General features: G+C 42.3%; 1 protein-coding gene across 1 annotated transcript in view; it reads left to right on the top strand.

The window, feature by feature from the left end:
* The first annotated feature begins 3,753 nt into the window (after nucleotides 1-3,753).
* The window catches only part of LOC6618392 (frizzled-2), a 26,361-nt gene continuing 14,650 nt past the window's right edge, over nucleotides 3,754-15,464 (top strand). The window contains exons 1-2 of the mRNA XM_002042626.2: nucleotides 3,754-4,557; nucleotides 13,691-13,757. The gene's annotated coding sequence lies outside the window, so the exon portion shown is untranslated. The remainder of the gene's footprint in view (nucleotides 4,558-13,690; nucleotides 13,758-15,464) is intronic.

Genomic DNA, 15,464 nt, shown 5'->3' with positions numbered 1-15,464 from the left:
CTCTGGCGTTGGCACGATCGGAATTTGCAGCCCAGAGGATTGAACTCATTTCCACACGATGACATTGATATTTGCTATAATCTGCAGCACTTGCTTATTATATATAGTACTTATTTGCAGATAGAGCTGCGGAATGAGGGAATAATGATGATAATTGAATTGTTTACTTCGAAACGGCGCTCTTTGTTAACCTTTGCGAATTTGAAGTATAAATAGTATTTCCAAAATGTATAGGTTAAAAGTTAGCAAAGTGTACTTTGGGGATTGGGTTCTTTTCAGTCATCTACAGATGTTTGCTTTTGAATTCTATAATCTTGCATATATGTTGCTCATATTTCATTTTTTGAGACCTTTGAACCCGCTCAACAGCATTTTTTTCACTTTGTCGTACCACTTGATGGTTAATGATGGTTAATTCATCTTACAGCTCAGTGAGATTAATGATCTCTCAATTGATCACCAAGATTTATGAGCTTTAAATTGATCCAACTCATTTGTAACGCGTTGTCTTAGGTCTTTAAGTCCTTGGTACCAAATTGATTTGTCAGCTTGTGGACTGCGGAAGGGCAACTTAGCTGGGCCCAGCCCAAAACCAAAAAATCCAACTGGGATGTCGATGCTATGCGAATGCTTCGAGCTATTCGATTCCAGGGAAGTGAGCTGTTATGGGATGTCTTTAATGCCCATTGACAGAGCGCCGGGTGCAGTCGAGTCCACAGAAACAACGCGGACTGCAGCAACAACATCAGCGACAACGCCACTGGTTGTCTAGTTAAAGCTAAAGTTAAGGCGAAATTCCCCCTGAGAAACAAACAAAAGCGCAGACGATCGATCGACAAAGTACAAACAAAAGGCATGCCACATGGGGCAAGAGGTGGGTAGGGGGCCCTAGCCAAAGGGAAAATGAGGGGGAGCGGGGAGGATGGGAGGAGGGTCCGGTACCACCCAAGAAAATCACGATGACGAACTGATGCCTGGGCAGATACAGATACATGGCCTGCAAAAGGAAACAACGACAGAGGCAACACCTCTTGTTAGTTTTACTGATCATGATCGTGACAGGGGCAGGGAGATCTGTCGAATACACTGCGCAAATCCTAGGGGCTTGAATTGAAATGGAATTCAAAGATCATAGATATGAAATCGATATGATCGCCTCCCTAAATCTCCATAGAAAATCTGAGATCATTTGAAAAGAAAGATGTTTATACTATATTCTACTACTCTTATTAGCACGGTTTGTCTTTACTTCACACATGTACTTAGACCTCCTATTTCGAGCAGTGTATCCTTTGAGCCCTGCCCACTGGACAAACTGATTGAGGCACGAACGGGCGAAACTCCTTCGTGGGTCAATCATCGGGTTCCAACTTGGAGCTGCAGTTGGAGTTAGGGTCTGAGTCGAGTTCATGTTTCACAGTTTGCAAATAACTCTAATCGGGGTTTTCTGCATCGCTGTGTGGGTGCCTCCCGTCTTCCCTCGCCCATTTATAACTGCCCCTCCCGGGATCCTACACATTTTCCGCCGCTTTTCGGATCTGAACAAGCCATGCATTGTAAGTTCATTAGCGGCCCAAGTGCACGATTCGCTTGTTGTTGGGGGCCCGATGTTGGATGGATCGGACTATACTGTGCTCCCTTCCCCAACCTTCCCCGAAATGCATATAAACATGAGATTTTTCTGCACCTTCTGGAGAGACTTTAATTTCTGATACCCTTAAAGGGAGTATGATGAAACCAAGTTGCTGATCTTTAAGATTGCACACTTAGGTACGAATAACTAATCATGAACCAATGATTATCTTTTCGTTGTTATAATAGTTTAAGATATCCAAGATATTTGGGAACAGAATGATATTAAAATGGGCAAGCTGACGTATTATTTAACTGCATCATACCAATTTGGATTTAATTCAAAACACTATATCCCACGGTATTCAAGGGTATTATCGCTTCGTTCACCAGGACTTGAGTTTGCAGCTTGTTTATTTGTTGCTGCTTTGGCATACCTGGGAGCTCCTCCTAACTAACTAGGCAAAATCACTCATACTTGCAACCACACTGCACCACATGTGGTCTGGAGAGCGAAGAACCGGCTCGCCGGGTGGAAAGGAGGTGGTGCGGTGAGGGAAGCGAGGATGGGGCATTCTTCCTCTTTGCGGGGCACCCTGCAGCTAAAAGAACGGGGTGTATTGAACCGCAGCGAAGGCAGCACAACAATGAGAGCAGAGCCAGAGCCAAAAGTCAAAACGTGAGCCTGGATTGCAGGCGATCTGCGTCTTCTTCCTCTTCTTTCTTTCTTGCTTCCGCGCCCCCTCTCCATTCCAACCTACCGTAAACCTGCCCGGGACCTGGAAGTTATTTTTTTTCGTTCTACCTTTTTATCGCTCTTTTAGCAAGCCAACCGATGACGCTAACAAGGCAAGAACAACAACAACAACGGTTGGGAAGAATGATCATGATCGAAAGGGGTTTTCAGAAGAGTCGCTGAGCGAGGGAAAGGGCTAGAGAGCGCACGAGAGAGACGGAGCTCGTGGGCTGACGGCGTTATCTGGTAACAACGTGTTACGAATTACTTTTAACAAGACCCTTAGCAGATAAAAACCAGAAAACCGGTCGTGAGAGATTGAAGCCGAGTCGGGAGAACAAGGTGAGAAAGAGAAAGAGCGGTGCGCCGGAAGAGAGTCTTCGCAAGAGAGAGCGTGTGTTTGGAACGTGCGCTCATTAGCAAGGTGAGCACACCAACAGGAAGGAATTGCAATTAAAGCCAGGCTGTCGGAGTTGCTGACTTTTTTTTCGACGGGATGGGGAGGGCAGTAGGGTACCCTGTATTCCCACCACCGCCGAAGAAAGTCAAAGAACTTCCTGAGTTTTCAGCAGGGTGCACTGGAAAAATCAGGGAGAGGAAGACGCAGAAAGAGAGAGTGAGTGAAAAACCTGAAAATATGCCAGACAACAACAGATGCGTCTGAAAAACTGGGTGGAAAAGGGGCCGACGGGCGGGGGGCTAGAAGTGGAAGGTTGGCATGCGAAACGCAGCACATGTGCAACGGATAGAGGAAGAGCAATGTTGGAAGAGGAGGGGTGGTGAAAGGGGGTAAAAGAGAGAAAAGTAAGGGAGAAGGACGAACGACAGCGGGAGGAAACGTGGCTGTCAATCCAGTCAGAGATTTGTCACCCGGAGAGTGGACAATATTTCCACGGGGGTTGGGAAAACGCAAGTGGGTTAAAAATAGGAAAACAATAGGTGAAGCTAACGAAACTCTTACTCTAGTAAGAGTAAGTAATATGATTTACAGAAAGAAAAGTTTATAAAGTACAACTTTCTGTTTAAAAGATGCATCATTATGTAGTGCATAAGTAGAATGAAGACATACAAACATTAAACCAAATAGTAGGCCTCCTTCTTGATAATCATATTAAACACTCAACAGGAAATCACCTTCATAAAATCAGATTTACATCGGCTGTAAAAATCACCTAAGGAAAGCTAATGTAACAGTAAATGCCCCCCATCAAAACATGAGTTCCTTCCCGTATTTATTTGGTTTGTGCAAAAAGTAACGAAATGCAGGGCAAGGCAAACAAAAAGAAAGCAAACCGTAAACAAAACATTTATTTTGCTGCATTTATCGCATGCTAGAGAGCTCTCTCCCGCTTACGCTCTCTCTCACTCACAATCAAAACACCCGTTGCCCTCCCCCACAATTGGTACCAGCGAGCGAGCTCTGAAACTCAAACTCAGTTGGCCGCCTCAGTTCTCTTTCGACGATCGGAGTGCTCGGTTCTGCGGACGGAAGACTGCCGCTCGAATCAAATCGAAATAAGACTCGCGAGTCACAATTGCACCGTTGAAACGGCAATTAATCAATGAAGAAAACGTAATAATTTGTATACAAACACCTCTCTTTTGTGCCCAAATCGAAAGCAGTGACAATCAATCGTAGGCATTCGTGAATAAAAGAAGTTTCTTCAAGCTGACACCGACACCGAGTGGCGTCCTCGAAAAAGCGACAGAAAATACAGAAAACGAGTTATGAAAATACAAATTGTGGCCGTGCCATGTGAGAATGTGTGTTGGAAATTGTTATAAGGAAACAAGATTTGCTGTTCGTTGTTATTGTTGCTATTCTCCGATCTGTGATCGCTGATCGACAAGCGTCAACTGAAATTGGATTTTCGGGGCTCGGGGCTCACCTTTAAATATATCTGTAGGAAAACACGCATCCCACACCGTAGCACCTGAAAGATAGCGACAACATTTGGCGCTACATGAAATATTAATTAAAAAATCTGTCCGAAAATAAAGTAGAAATTACGTGCAGCGGCAAAAAGTTTCTATGAGAACCGGCGCACTTATTTATATGTACATCTGTGTATCCGTCAGATACTTGCTGTATCCGTGTGTGCCTGCATCTCCAGGTGTTCGTGAGCCAGTGTGAGTGTTTGATGTAAGCAGACGTGAAATTGGATTAACTTTGACAGACGCACGGCGATTTTTAATTACCACCAAACAGTTTTCGGGATTAACGGCGGAAAGTTGGACCAGCTCCCCAGGTAAATATCATCTACGAGGGCGAAGGGGCCGCGGACTTCCATTACACTGCGAGTCAAAGATCAGTTGCGGGAGATCCGTATAATGGGATATGCCAGCCAGTCGAGTTCGAGGCGGGAAACCGATCTCCAAAAGGGGGGAGAAGCCTCTGGGAAAATGCACGACTCTTCCGAATGGATAACACTTTGAGAAAATTAGTTTTACTTTAGTTTGAATGTGTCGAATGGATTTCCAGCCTATATCATCCGTAGGGATAATACCAAGAATGTCTGCTTCCATGGCAAACCCGTACATTATAATCCTTTCCAAAACCAGCTCTATATATACCAACTGAAAGGTATTCTTAATAGGGTGTTTCCCAACAAGATTGAGCAGTCCCAAAGCCCTATAAATCTTTGTGGGAACTTTCGAGTTGATCCATTTCAAATAATACAAATCCGGAGGGTCAAAAGCTCACTGAATGTTTAACCCCAACAACAGTTACACATGGTTATTTTTTACCGGTTAACGTTTATTCGATCAGAACACCTTATCTCTGCCGAGTTTCTGTTCGACGGGCTTTTTGTTTACTCAACAACAGAAATTGCGGCTGCTACGTTCTTTTTTTCGACAGTTTTCGTTTATTTCAATCGAATCAATATTGCCGTCGAATGAATGGTGAGTCTTATCTTCCGCGGGGGGTGGGGAGGAGAGGGAAAAGTGGGGTTGGTGTCTGGTGTCATTTTTTGTTGTCAAAGTTTCGGCTGCCGCGGCAGCGACTACCAGAAATACTACCATGCCATCGATAGAGCTGGAAAATCAGTAAAAAAAGAATAAACGGACGAAGGGGAGTGAAAGAGCCGCTGATTGCAGGTGCTGGCTGTCTCTGCTGGTGACTCTACCTGGAAAAAGTTGGAGTATGGAGTATGTAGTATGGCTCTGGTACTCCTCGGCTTAATCTGTGATCAAGATAAGCCATTGCATGTCGATCGTTTCGTGTTCGAGATCCCAGATCCCAGAACCCCTAGATAGTTATAGTTTTCCGCTGTCTTTCTCTCCCTGCTTCTTTCTCATTTCTTGCGTCTGTGTGTGGAAAATTATGTTTCTCTGCGGTCATAAATTATGCGTAACGCGACACCTTCGTCTACAGGTTTCCAATGTGTCGTTAAATATTTTATTTCATTTTTTATAGCTCTGCCATTGGATTTCGCATGAAGCGAATGGCGGAGGACTCGGATCGTTGGGGCCAGAATGATTTCATTAATTCTTCAGTTAACAACAGACGCTCCCAAGGTTAGACCCGTCTTATAAAGGCAAAGGTGTTGCACCAACTGCCCGCCAGAGCCGGCTAAAAATATCAATTTACATACCGAGACTGAGGCACAGGGACATCATGTGGTGCTCCTTGTGCTCAATTCCCAATTCCCAGTCCCCTATTCCCGGTTTCTCCGAGAGCAACGGGCCAGGCCCGCACTTTCGCAATTCGAAAAATTGCGCTTTGTCACACAGCAAACGACTTGCGGCCGCCTGCTGGGGCGACACTCAAATGCCAGGCCGTGCTGTTTTTCTGTTTTTCTGTTTGGCTGGCTGCTCCTTCTCTGCTGGTCGCAACTGCCGAGTGTTGCCTGTTGACTGGGCACAGTAGTACAGGAGCGTCCTGTTTAATGATCTGTAAACGGAATGGAATCCTAAGAAAGGCTTCAGGTGAAACCTTGCATTTTATGTCCGTAGAGAGGACTGGTGTTATTGATTGCCTTGAAGATTTATTTATTTTTTGTAATATATTTAAGAATATTTTAAACTCTCTACTAGAGTGCAAAAGCATTTTGTAATAACTTAAAGAGTTATTTTCTATAATTTTTAGTATTCATCTCAAAAATCCTTGACCACTGTGCCCGTTGACCTCCCGCAGCTTTCCGGCATGTCTGGTTGTCTCCGTTCTCGGATCTTCCCTCCTCCACTCTATGTCTCAAACAGGTGATCATTTTACAAACGGTCCTGGCTACCTGTTCCCGCTGGTCCCGCCGATCCGAGAATCCCGAAAGTCGGCCATAAATTATGTTTTGTTTGGTTTTTGTTGCTCGCTGCTTTTTGTCTCCTCCAGTGGGCTTGGCTATAAATTTCTCGTTGACTCTTTCCACTTGTCAAAGTCTTTTCAATTTCTTGGTGCCTGACGTATGTTTTTATGATCTTTTGAGTCCTCTGCTGTGGCTTAATTGTGACTGGGAGAGGATTATCTCGTTTTTTTTTTTAGCAATCCTCTGCTGGAAAAAATTTATCGACAGGCGCATTGACACTCGGCCAGCGAGTCAGTTAGTCAGTCACTCAAGTCAGTCACTCAATTCAGCAGGGAGACGTCAGTTGACTTGTCACTCGCGACGGGTTTGTCAGTTTCGTATCCTGGTAACCGTTTTTTTCTGATCAGCAATGATGGAGCTGTCAGCTTAGGCGCTAATGTGCATACTAATGTCGGATGCTTCGAAGGTTTATGACAAACCGAGTGGGAATTGACATCGAAACTATTTGCGAATGTTCTGGGATTATTTGTGATAGCAGATCAACAGGTGCTTAAACTAAAAGTTGATTTATTGAAGGAGATATAATCAGCTTAAAAAGGAGTTTATAAAGGTGTTTCGTAGCTTATTCAATGTACTCTCATTTATTTATCTACTCCAAACTTAAATAGGTAATACTCAAACACATGATACAATGGGCAAAGGGATACACATAATTATAGTTTAGAGTCAACAATGGTCCCACAATGTTGTCATATCATTCTCAATTTATTGAGACCGCAATCATCAGCTGCCACATGTGGCTTTCAGTTCCACCTTTTGCCTGTTCCACCTCCGATGCCGATGGCAATTTGTCCGCGGGCAATCGGCAGTATGCGTTCCCGTGATCATTTACCGATCTTGTTATAATTATAAAACCCACAATTGTCTCATTGCGGGTATCCTCTGCCGGAGTCTAATCATGTTGAGGCCCGGGCAACTCCTCCAATGGGCAACCGATAATTTACGGACAACCTGAGCAAACGACCCTCGTAATTATAAAACCATTTCCCACTCCGTTGCCCTGGATCTGGCCCTCATTTTCTCTCTGTACACACGGCTTGTTTAAATAACACCAACATATTGATTAATTTTCGAGGCACTGCCGAAGACGGGACTTGACATGGCTCGAAACGGGCCAAAAGCAGGTCTCGAGTCGTTCATCAAACTGGCCCAGTCAACTCGTTCCCCGTGCTGCAATTCATCAAACTGCGGGCAAGAATGTGTTGCCTTCTGCCTTGTCTCGCTGCACAGTGAGAAATATTAGCTATACATTAGATATAAAAACTTAATGATATATAAAATGGATGTTTTTCTTAACTGAAACTAAAAGTTGTTTTGGACTTCTCGTTTTTCTAATAAAACCATTAAGTACTTTTCTGTTTGCCATCAATGTTTTTCCCAAGTGCCCTCTGATTTTGTTTTGCCTTGTTTTGTTTGATTTATTTTGCAGCTCCTTCAATTTTCCCCATTCAGTCATATCATTAGGCTTCAGGCTCTCTCTTTGCCCGGTTATTTTTTTTTTTTAACCATTTTTGGCCCCTGCCCGTTGTGGTTAGCGGAGGAAAACCGAAATCAATTTGACATGATTGCCATGGATCATAATTTTTTTCTTTCTCTTTTATACGGTTGGTTTCTACGGCGCTTTCATTGCACACCGTGTTTTTGGTGTGTGTTTGTTTTGAATATTTTGTTTGCCGGCTATTAGGTTTTGATTATTTATGAGCTGAACCCATGGGCACACACACACTCGTCGCAGAAAACAGCTCATGGCTCGTTGGAATTGGCCCGGCAATTAGCCAACACAAACGCCTCTCCTCCGACCGAAAAACGCTTATTTGTTTTTAAATGAAAAATCACCAAAAATCACAGAAAAGCTTGAAAGACAAAAGAAGATCATCTTTCGGTTCCTTTGGATGTTGGACGTTCTTTTTTTTTTATTATTTTCGCATGCCAACAAACTATTTGTCTTTGGCCAACAATCAAGCTGAAATTGCCTTTTAATGGCAGTTTACTTATTTATTTATTTGTTTATCTTGGCATATCTCAAAGGTTTGCCAACATTGAGCGCAGCTAAAAACTAAATAATACATGCAGACTCCCAAACAATTTATCTTTTATAAATTTTTCAATAAATTTATGGCTCTCCGTTGGCTTTTTGCTTGTGTTTTTTCGATTGTTTACGAAAAACATTTATTATGCATAGTTTGGTTAGACAGGCGAGCAAGCTATCAATTTTTCACCTTTCGTATCTGGCAGATACATCAAACAAAAGTTGAAACTTGTTGCCTGGCTTGAGTTTCTGGCTCGTTCAGGCTGGGTGCTTGCTAACTGTGTCGCTAAATGTGGGTTGCGGTGTTGTTGGGAAGATAAATTCCATAAAAATCAACAGCAACACACTCTAAAATCGACGACTACCTAAGCAACAATAACAATGAGAAATGAGAAATGACAAAGGCAAACGACGACGACCACGACGACGCTATCTTAGGGAGAACTGATGATGATTTATGAGCGTCAGAAATCAAGTAGAAAATTACGGTAATAGAAGAACACAAGGCAGACTGCACACAGATACTTGTGCACTCACACACCGCACCGAATTCAAACTCATAGATACGTGCGTAACTACCTAAAATTCCAACTTTACTCGAGAGGTTAACACAGACCACCGAAAACCGAAAATACGTACAAACAAAATCGACACCGTTCGTTGGGCAATTTTAACTAGAATTTATTTCGAGTTTGGGCAAACAGAGCCCACATGAAAAAGCGATAAAAACATGTTTTCCCCGACCGTTTCGTTCGGGGCAGATATTTTTAATATGCTAATTGGCAATGCAAATATTGAGCTAGCGCCTGCTTGAAGCAATTTGCATTTTATTCGAACAAAACCGAAAACCAAAAGTGTCGGTTATAAATCCAATGGCACACTCGCGAGTGTGGGAGAATAGAAATAGGAATTGGACACAGAAACACACATACCATATTTATGGCATTTTTTCCATCGTCGAGCATCAGATTCGCTGTGAGTCTAATTCATTTAGCAAGACGACACCTTGTTAGAGCCCTGACTTATGACGGGATGTGTGGGGATATTTTCCAGCTGCCGTGTGTGTGTGTGTGTGGGTTTTAGCTGGAAATGTAGCGACTAGGTGTTAATTTTGTTTGTTATTCGAGCCAGTCGACAGTGGACACATTCCCCCAATCCCAAGGAACAAATAGTTCCCAAACAACACGAGCAACGAAGAAACACAGATCTAAAATGAAAATTCCCATTTAAAATGAAAATTAACAAGACATGCGGGCGAGTGTAGGTGTTGGGAAAATTGGATGGGGCATAGGGAACAGGCTTCAACAAGTGGAAAATCCAAATGGAAATTATCTTTGGGGGTCATTAAAAATTTAATGTAACAAGGGGTCGAATGTCACAAATTTAAGATTTAAGTTTCTAAAAGGAAATGCCTTTCTAATAGGCCAGCAAAATTGAATGAGCTAATGGTATGGTAATGGTAATGGTAATGGTATGGTATAATTATACTAAAGAAGCACGAATCTGAAATGCAGTTTAATCGAAGTGACTCACAAGTTCATTAACGCAGACCAAGTGGATTCCTTTGATTGGGTAAGATTTGCTGGGCTTCTTAGAAAGTTTCCCGCAACACATCCTTTTCATCACTGATTCCCCCAAAAGAATCAAACGAAAACCAGCCCAATGAAACTTATTTAATATGCCTTATATAGAAAGCAGTTAATTAAATCGACCCTGTAGGAGGGCGGCTGCTGCTGGAGCTTCCCTTGAAATCAGTTAACAAAAGCCCAAAGATAAACAGAGCCAGTCGAGGAGGATGCAAAGCAAAGGGGCACAGAGACCACAAAAAAAAAAATAAAAAATGAAACGATTCGAAAAAGGAATGGAGCTGAGCAGAGACCCGAGTTGAGTTGAGTTGCGATGAGTGTGTAAAATGCACAAGTTTAAACAGAATTCAGATCGAGATCGGAGGAAGGAAGGGCGCGATGGGCAGGCATCATTAATTCTCACCCAAGTGTTGCACGACGAACGGAGTGTTTTCCTCAGCCCGCTGTGCATATTTCCAATTAAAGCGTCTTGCAACTCTAATGAACTTGAAGATATCAATCTACGCGCTGTTAACCCTAAAAAACCGCAGACAGACGGCGACGAAGAAGTCCGGCACGAAATAAATGTCAGGCTAATTAAAAGGCAAGGAAAAAATCTGCGGCTGCAATCGAGCATGCAATATTACTCATAAATTTCCCGTCCTGTCTCCTCTGCAGTAGCAACTTTGTTTAGAGGCAGCAAATTAATTGAAATAGTACCAAAAATAGAAGTCCAAACCGTAGTTTCTGTTGCATGTATCCCACAGATACGCATCTCTAAAATGCATCTACATCTACGCACATGTTTCGCTCTCAGTCGCCACCTCCATCTTCATTCCAAATGGGAATGGAAAGGAAGCGAACGGCTCGCGTTAAAACAAACAAAAACATATTTTTCTTATAAACAGAACTCTGAACAAAATAATTTTATTTTCAGCAGGCAGGTTCTCTTGTATCTCAGTATCTTCTTTTTGCTCCACCTCTCTTAAATATACACTTAAAAAAAGTTTAAACTAAGGAATAATAGAATATGTAGTATTTTTATTATAATTTCTACTTCAGACTACTAAATTTTAAATGGGAAAAATTGTATGAATATGTTTTTTCCTTGTTTGGGGAATCAGCTTCTATTTTACCTAAAATGAAATGAATGTTCACATAGATGATGAACAAATTTTCTCTCTCTGCACTTGAGTATCTTTTTGGACTCTCGCATCGAAACATAATTAATTTCTGTTTGTTTAAGGTCTGCGCCTGCGACTGACTGTTGTTTCCTGCGACGCGATGACGATGGCGATATTTGCTTTTGCTCGGAGCGAAGGAAGGGTGCTGCTCCTTGAGATTCATTGGAATTTCAATTTTCAAAAAACGATACTCCGCACAATACATATTCATTGTCGTGGCTCGTCGTCGTGTTGGGCATTTAAATGCCTGCTCATAAATTTGTTTTCTGCTTTTTGCAATGTCATAAATTAAACATTTTCGAAACTGATACGTTCTGCCCCTCCCTGTGACTGCTGCCTGCTTTGTTTTTATTGATCATCAAGTTGACATTCGGCGGAGAGAAAGGAAGATCGAGGCACTGGGAATATTTTGCCATAAATTATGCGCCTAATTAATTGGCCTACAAATTCCAATTCCTTCGCTCAGAATCTTTCCCAGTTAATTAGTCAGAAACTGAAAAGCGTTTGGAACCAGTCTTGAAACTTGGATCGTCTTCATTTTGCCTCAGCGTGTTCTTCTTTTTTGTTACTTTGAATATCAGAGATTTGTGTGTCGCAGATTTTTAACTTTGAATTCACATTCAAATTGAGCTTTTCTTGGAAGTTGATTTGTTCAAGCCTTGAAATTGAATAGAGAACAATTTCTAAGATTTCTTAAGCAGGAGATTTATAATGACAAGCTGTTTTTACAATAAATTTTAAATTAACAACTGCGCATCAAATAACTTTTCGAAGTGTCGTTGGAATTTATTCTTATGAGCTAAATGAATTAATTATTGCTCTAAGTTATTGGTATTTTCTTTACTAAAAATTGCAGTTTGCTTTATTTAGAAGGAACATTTGGCCCAGATTTTCGTATGTGTTTAAAAATACTTTTCCTGAAAAATCAATATTTGTTAAAACAATCTTAAATCGATTTCTTGCTCATTCTGAGAAGCTACTAATTGCGAAACACTCGATTTCTAATATGGGTAATACCCCAAACAACCGAAAAATAATTAATTTCGAAAGAAAAACGACATCTCCCCACATTTCGCCATGATCTATCTCCAGTCCTATCTCAATTAGGCAAGCCAGAGGAAAACAAAGAACGCAAAAGCCAGAGGCAGACGCTCATAATTAAAAAATTGTCATTTTGTTGTCGTTTGCTTAACTTTATCTGCAATTGGTTACAGCGGAGATTACACCTGGCAAATTGTGCGGCGGAGGTGGTAAATCAAAGGCGGCAAATTGTGGGCTCACAAATACGGGGCATTGTTGCTCCTCCGACTTATCTCAGTTTTCTTGGCTCTCGGTTTGGTTAGGCAAATCTTTTGCGGCACTCCCACACTCGCACTTTCGGCTTCAGCTTCAGATACAGGCACAAAGTACAGATATAGATACCGATACGGCTACGGTTGCAGGGGCAACCTCTTCTACGGCATTTTATTTGTCACTGGCTGATTAAACTTGCATTATATAGACACATAAATATATGTACAAAGAGTGCCGTTAAAGCAAATAACAACAAGGCGCGCTCTTTAATAAGAAATAAAAAAATGGTGGAGGGAGTGAAAAAAGTTAATTAAATTGTAAGCGAGCCTCCTCCATTGGCACACACGCAACTTCTTCATCATCCGGCGAATGTCTGGCCCCTTAATCCCGTGGCGTGATTAAAGTAGTCCACTTTCGGCTAGGCCCAGGGATAAAACCCCCGGCCATTTTCCATTTTCCGCCGCCCCACCCACGCTTTTCCCCCGTTGCTCCCTTATTCCGTCGGCTTTTCCCGTTTGCTCTTTGGGAGCTGCCGCCTTCCCTCTGTTTTTCTTTCGTGGCTTCCACGCTTTTGAAGTGCTGCCGCAGAGACAACTGCAATTGTTCCTTAGCCGCCCACAAATTTATTGTCCAAATATTAATATTTGCCCGGGCACCCAGAACATAACTCAGGCCGCAAATTGTGGCAACTCTTTTCTTGGCTCTTCGGCCAGCCTGTAAATTATGTCGCCAATTCCCATTTTTTTTTACAGCAGACTGTCTGGCATAAGCGCGTTTTTATGCTTATTGCATAATTAAGTTATTCGCCCTTTAATATTTCTAATTATACCAGATTTATATACCTTTTTTTATGGCCGCTTTTACGATTAGCAACATTCGGCGATGCTCCAAATCTCCGCGCCGGGATTTCGTTTTATGAAAGTTACCAACTTAAGGCTTTTATAGCTGCATCTTAAATCATCAGTTATCAGATAACTCATCGTAGCTCTTTTTGCATCTCATTACAGCTGGGCGGAATCGAATGAACCAGAAAATCAACCAGAAAGCAGCTAAGCCAACGGAATGGAAAAAATGGTAAGTTGAAGGCTTATGGAGAAATGGCTTAGAACTTAAAGGTAGTTTTAAATTAGATTTAAACTATTAGCTTTGCTTAGAAAGTGCAGACTCTCTTACCCTGTAATTTGGTTCTTCCCACTATTTTGCATACAAGAAGACATCAGCTAGACGCAAATATAAATAAGAGGCCAGAAAACTTGACCTTTCCCCCGCCAAACACTTTGCCTCTTGGCTACTTCATTGCGCTTAGTTTGCCGCACAATGGAGAGCAAAATGCCAGGGCCCTCTATTTGTGACCCGGCCAGTGCAATTGACCAAGGAGCCAAGGAGCAGGAACCCACTGGTAGTCGGCATCCAACATCATAAACATCCTCTTGGTCTGCGGTTGTCGGCAGTTACTTTTCAACGCCAATTTTGCTCTTCAAAACGAGCCATCTCCTTGTGCACAGAGAGAAAAAAAGCCAGGTTAATCTACCATTCAATGGTTTAAAAACACATTTTTATTATACATTTTTATGTATACTCCTTCAGAACAGCGAGATTTGTAATGATTGTCCTTCGATTGAAAGCTCTTAAATTCATCTCAAGATACTTTTCAAATTATTTTCCCCTGTGTAATACTATTCTTTTCGTTTGAGCCTGGTTTTCTGGTTTCGGCTGCCGTGGGCGATGCATCTTCAGACGCGACTTGTTGCCCCATTGTTGGCTCACCCTTTTGAGCGGAGAATATGGAAACATGGCTGAGAGGCCGAGAAAGAGAAGAAAAGAGAGAGAGAGGGAGCTGTATCTGAATCTTGGGGCAGGCATATCTTTTGCCACTTTTACGTTAACGAGCTGTTGACTTCTTTCTGCTTTTGCCGGCAGTTGAGTTGCCAAGTTCTTTAGTTCGACTCTCCCTGCACAGTCTTCATCATCATCTGGCTGCCAGCTTTGCCTATCCATCATTCTCTCATATTTCCTTTTGGCTGCTTTAATGCAAAATATCCTGGCAAGCCTTTCAGTCTAGTTAGCATCTCGCCGTCTCTTTCGGCCGCCCTGCAGCCGTCTCTTTCGCCGGCACAACTTGTCTGGCCAACTGTCGAAGCTTTTTGTTGATATAGAGTGTTTTTTTTTTTTTTTTTTCTCTCCAGAGGCTGTTGTTGTTGTTGTTTTATTTTCGTTTGTTCAGGGCTCATTTGTTATGCGAGACATTTCGAAATGTTCTCGTAATTAAAACATGAGAATATTTCCATAAATACAAACATTGATTCGGCCAGATGCGCAAACATACTGCAATGACACATCATCATCATTCTCAATCCGTTCGCTCGATCTTCGTCGTCGGCCGTTTCGGATTTTTGTTTACAACGCGTTTGCCTAAGCTTACAAATAACTAATTTAATATGCCAAACATGCAACGTCTCCCTTCGCAGCATGTGGCGCTCAACTCGCCCAGGGAAAGATGGAATTACTTGGTTAATTGAATTATAATTGTGGACGGCAGGCAGCTATATATTCCTAACCCCCCTCTGTTCCCAGGTTTTCCCCACCACCAGCACACTCCCTCGCGTCGATCACGTCGATCATGTCGAGCAGTCAATCAATGTTCTAAAGATATTTTCATATTCTCGGTGCCAGCTCTTTGGTGAAATGTGTATATATTCCGTGTAGCCCATAGGCTGAGTTCATTAGAAATGCCAGTGCAGTGAGGGATCTGCCTCGGGATGGGTTTCAGTTGCTTGGGGG

Source organism: Drosophila sechellia, chromosome 3L (assembly GCF_004382195.2).
Source record: "Drosophila sechellia strain sech25 chromosome 3L, ASM438219v1, whole genome shotgun sequence".
In the NCBI taxonomy this organism is placed as follows: Eukaryota; Metazoa; Arthropoda; class Insecta; order Diptera; family Drosophilidae; genus Drosophila; species Drosophila sechellia.
This window is presented reverse-complemented; position numbering and strand designations above follow the sequence as displayed.